Below are 6,003 nucleotides of genomic sequence, written 5' to 3' on the forward strand. Positions count from 1 at the left end.
AACTATATGGTCGCCAAAAAAGAAGCGAAAGTAGCAGTAGCAAAAGCTAAAGCAGAAGCGTATTCAAACCTATACGATCAACTTGATACCAGGGAAGGCGAAGCAAAGGTATATAAAATAGCCAAACAGAGAGCAAAGAAAGCAAGAGATTTTAATCAGATTAGATGTATCCGAGATGAAAATAATAAAATACTAATTCACGAAAAGGATGTCAAAAAGCGATGGAGAAAGTATTTTGACAGTCTATTAAATGAAGAATTTGACAGACAGCCTGTGGAGTTAACGGAGACAGTAACAGCAATGGTTACCAGAATAATAAACGAGGAAGTGGCTCAAGCGCTCCAAAAAATAAAGAAAGGAAACGCAGTCGGACCAGATGATATTCCTGGGGAAGTATGGAGAGCATTGGGAGAGACAGGAATAAGTTGGCTAGCAGGTCTATTTAATAGAATTATGGAAGTTGGACAAATGCCAGATGAATGGAGAAGCAGTATATTAGTACCTGTCTACAAAAACAAGGGAGACATACAACAATGCACAAACTACAGGGCTATAAAACTACTTAGCCAAACCATGAAAATATGGGAGAGAGTAATCGATAGACGGATACGTGAAGAAACCGAAATATCCGATAATCAATTTGGCTTTATGCAGGGCAGATCAACAACAGATGCAATTTTCATTGTAAGGCAACTGATGGAAAAATACAGGAATAAAGAGACCAACGCTCATATGGTATTCATTGATCTTGAGAAAGCATATGATAGAGTTCCTCGAGAGATTCTGTGGTGGGCACTCAATAAGAAAGGAGTCCCTGGCGAATATGTTAAGATTGTGAGAGATATGTATGAGGGAGTAACGACTAGTGTTAGGACAGGTGTGGGAGAGACTGATAAATTTCAGGTGAAAGTAGGATTGCACTAAGGATCGGTGCTTAGTCCTTATTTATTCTCATTAGTTTTGGACGAGATAACAGCTAAACTACAGGGTAGTATTCCATGGTGCCTAATGTATGCTGATGATGTAGTGTTGATAGGAAATAGTGAAAGAGACTTAGAACAAAAACTGGAACAGTGGAGACAAGCTTTGGAGGAAAAAGGTTTAAAACTTAGTAGGACAAAAACAGAGTATTTGGAATGTTCATTTAAAGATGGAGTTACTACAAATAAAATGGTATCTTTAGACGGTGAAATGATTGTGAAAAGCAATAGTTTTAAGTACCTAGGATCGGTATTACAGAGTAATGGAGAAATAGATGAAGATGCATGCAGTAGAATTAGGGCTGGATGGATGAAGTGGAAAGAAGCGAGTGGTGTGTTGTGTGACAGAAAAATTCCAATGAAACTGAAGGGAAAATTCTATAAAACAGCCTTAAGACCGGCGATGATGCACAGAACTGAATGTTGGGCAGTGAAAAAGAAAGAGGAACAACGAATGCATGTGGCGGAAATGAGAATGCTTAAATGGATGAGTGGAGTGACAAAGAAGGATAAAATTAGAAATGAGTATATTAGGGGAAGTCTAGGTGTGGCACCAATTGATGCCAAAATGAGAGAGCATAGGTTAAGATGGTTTGGTCATGTTCAACGTCGAGACGTTAATCACCCAATACGAAGAATAGCTGAAGTGCAGATTCCTGGAAGGAGTAGGAGAGGAAGACCAAAGAAGAGCTGGGGGGAGACGATAAGGCAGGACATGTTGGTAAAGGGGATTAACATTGATATGACCCAAGATAGAATTGTGTGGAGAAATGAAATTAGGGAAGCCGACCCCGCATAGGGATAAGGCAAAGAGGGAATGATGAATAACGCATGAAGGGTTATATTATGTTTATAGTAGATAGTCTGTATTTTTTTAGTGTAAAATTCTGATCAACTTATTCAAACCGGCCTGATACTCACCTAGTATATCTTCAGCAAATCTGTTGAGACTCTGTACTGTGTTAGCATTCTGGCCAATTCCTTATTATAACAAGTATCCAACAACAGAGCTACGCCTATATAATTTTCACATGCCAATATATCCCCTTTTTCATATGGAGCATAATAAAGCTTTGGTCCAATCTCTGGACATATTATCCTCTTCCCATATCCTCTTGATAAGACTATATCGGGTGGTGAATTGGAACACGGGCCATAGGAAACTCAATGTAAAATTATAAACTGTTGAATTCCTGCTTCCCTAATTATTTTACATCAAAAGACATTAGAAACTATTTGTAGAGGATTGAAATCTGTATTGAAAACGACTGTTAATATTGTTCTACAAATAATAATTATTCAAAAATATAATACAATTTTCAGAGAAATACTCCAAAGTTACGCCACACACAGTGCAATAATGTGTATAAGATTGCATTCGGTGACAATGAATTTTTTTTTGAAGTTATACTTATTTACCGGCGATAGAGGGTGAATTTTTATACGTTAAAACCTATCAGCCCGGCGCATGCGCATTATAACTTTGTTCTGATTGGATGTTCAAATGACATGTCAAAAATTATCCGATATGGCAGCTGTAGGACAGCTGTGGTTTGGAGGTAAAGGTAAAGGTAAACAAATGTATAATATATTAGGTTTATTGTTGTGAGGACAGAAACAAAAAAGTTTATAATATTGTAGTGACTTTTAAATAGTTTTTAAAAGCAACAGTTACGTAATAATTGTTAATGTATCATGAGTATAAACCTACCTATTTGATCTGCCAAAATACATAGTATGTAATACTTTTATTTATATAATTTGATTACCATCAAAATTTCTATCAATATTCACCTAATATATTGTTTTCTTACTCTATGTTTTGTTGTATTTTTTCAATTCTATATCATTTCAATTCAAAATTAAAATAATTTGATCAAAATTTTCAAAATATCAAAATATCACAAGTTTAATCCGTTTAGTTAGTCGATCTTCGTAAATAATGACACATAGTGTCCGTGGCTAAGCGTTGAAGGCGAATGAATTCCAATACCAACCGCGCTTATCAGCGCTGGTTCGAGTCCCAATAGAAACTTTCTTTTTTGTTTTTTTTTTTAATACATTTTATGATTGTAAGTATATTTATTATATAATTGTATTTTCAGAAAATACGTATTTAGTTAAAAAAATTTTCGACAATTAATGTTCAGACATCATTTGTGGCTTGTTTAATGTGTTTGTGTGTGTTTTATTCTTTTATTATTTTAATTTTTGGCACTGTTCTAATAAAAATGTTTGAGAAGTGGTAAGTATAAATTAGTTTAATATTTAAACAAAATATAAATAAAAAGTATATTAATTTCGTTTAAATCATATAATAGAAGTATAACTTCTTACGTGCGTACAAAGTACACACACATTCTTTTTTTTCTCTGATTCTGGCTTTGGTTTAGAACTAGAACCTTTAGCCACGTAATTGGATAACTAATCACTAAGTCAGGGGAGTAATGTGTAGTGTGTGTGTTGAGTAAGTGTCTTGTTACTTTACAAAGTCGACGTCATTGTCTTTGCAAAGAGACGCTAATTGTATCCGAACGTCTGCGGTCCCTCCTGTGAGTACCGATCTCACAAGGACAGAAACTATTTTCATTCATTAATTTATAATAAATGAAAAAATCCCTGACCCTGGTAGGATTCGAACTCCCGACCTTTCGATTCAAAGGTAGGCGCTCTTACCACTGCGCCACAGAGGGGGTTAACAATGAATTTATTATATTAACAATTTGAACTGTCAATTTATTTATTTATTTTATCATTTTTTCTTTAAAACACAATAAAGTTGATCAGATACCCTCAGTTAAGGAGAAAGTATTAATAATAAAGATATTTTCTTCAGTCAATAGTGTGCTCACTGTCAGTTAAATAGTAACGTGTAGCCTAACATGCCCACACATACCTATTTGCGGTAAATACATATTTTTCAAAATTTTGGAATGTGTTTAAATCGTACAACAATTGTAACTTCTGTTTTTAATACAGATTTCAATCCTCTACAAATAACTTCTCATGACTTTTGATGTAACATAATTAGGGAAGCAGGAATTCAACAGTTTAAAATTCTACATTGAGTTTCCTATGGCCCGTTTTCCGATTCACCACCCTGTATATCTTTTTTGTAGTTCTTCCCTCCATTCCTTAGCATTTCCGCAGCTATTTCGTTTTCTCCCCGTCTTTTGCCATTTTTGATCCCATTGATTATTCTTTTCATTTCTCCTTCACTAGACAATTATTATGCCATATTAATATTATTCCATCATCTTCTATATCTATAAGGAAATTTTCATTCTCATAAGTATTTTACCCATCCAGTAGTTCACCAACTGATACCTACTTATGATATCTAATAATAAAGTCAAGTAACTGAGATTAAAATATTCACCACTGAATGGTTGGTCCATGACTTTCTCAAGTTCTTAAAAATATTGATTGAGCTTGTGTTCGGCAATATTGAGTTTGGCTATATTGAGTTTTAATTTTAAATGTTTTTTATGTGACTTCTTCCTTCGAAATGTTCACATCATCTAAATGTAAAATTAACTGGGTGAATTTTATAGGGAATACTTAACAATTTAATATCTTAACTATTTAGAATGGGAAATAAGCCACAATATTATTAAAAAATGATTTTTATTAACGTTTCGACGCCCAAATCGGGTGCCGTTGTCAAAATACAAAATACTATTAATATAAACAAAAATGTTGTTGCTTAGTAAAAAAATTCTTCTAATAATTTATTTAATTTGACTCATTTATATCGGCAATTCAGATACATATGATACATTTTAAAGTAGAAGACTTTAAAATGATATTGTCAATATTTATGAGTTGCGTTCCTGGGACGACTTTACTGAAAGATAGTTCATTCGATTACATGAAATCAACCCCAACTCAAGAATATCCGTCACAAAAAAAAATCATAGCATGTGATCTGTCTTTAAAAAGACAACCACATGCAACGGTGACATTAAAATTCTCGCGTTAGAGATCTCATAGTAAATCACGAGGGAAAACCAGGAAAAACCTCGTGATACTATCCCGACATCGTAAGTATTTGGTCTTACATTTAATTTACTCTCAAAATTAATACCAAATTCTGACTTTACTATAATTTTGTTTAAATTATAAATAATATCAATAATACATGGGTATATAAGTAATACTAAAATATAAAATATGTACTAACTCGACTATTGACTTACTAATTGTGGTATTTTCTTTCTATTGACTTCCTCTTTCAGTATGGGTATCCACATCCTACTGCATTCCACCGAGGAATTTGCGACACAATTGGTTTCGTTTAGCATAATTAGAGCCGCTTCTTTGATTTTTCTCTTTTTACTATCTGTTTCTTTCAGGACTATACTTGAATCTCTCCACTGAACTCTATGTTCATTATCCCATGCGTGTTGACATATTTGAGATCTATCAAATTCTCTATTTTTAATATAAGATTGATGTTCACTTATTCTAACGTTTAATGGTCTTGATGTTTCACCTATATAAAACTGTTCGCATTCACAAGGTATTTTATAAATACTGTAGCGTGATTAGTGTAATTACTTCTAATTACAATAAAACCAGCGGTTCGTAATTTATATACGACTTTATTTTTTTATTTATACAAGTTTACTTTACAAACTTTAGCTTAAGACTAACTCTATTTACAAATATGTCCTATTTATATATGCGATACAGATATTCCAGAAATATCTATATATCTCCAGCTATGTCCATGTGACTCGACCGCTTGCACGTCATCGGCGCTGCATCGGCGTATCTCGAAACATCGATAGTGTTCTGTCTGTGCGGAGACGGGAGCTGGTATACGAGGGTAGGTCAATAATTATTTTGTTACACTGCTCCCCTCTTAAGATCTGAGCGTCCCGATCAGCAACTCTAGATGGCCCAGGATGGCGGAATCTACAGGATTCTCCAGCTCTGCATACACCCCTAGAAAAGAAGTAACAGTCTACTGTCTTTGAAGGGTATGACATCTTTGGGTTCATGCAACACACAGTAATCC

This window comes from Diabrotica virgifera, chromosome 3 (genome assembly GCF_917563875.1).
Source record: "Diabrotica virgifera virgifera chromosome 3, PGI_DIABVI_V3a".
NCBI lineage: Eukaryota > Metazoa > Arthropoda > Insecta > Coleoptera > Chrysomelidae > Diabrotica > Diabrotica virgifera.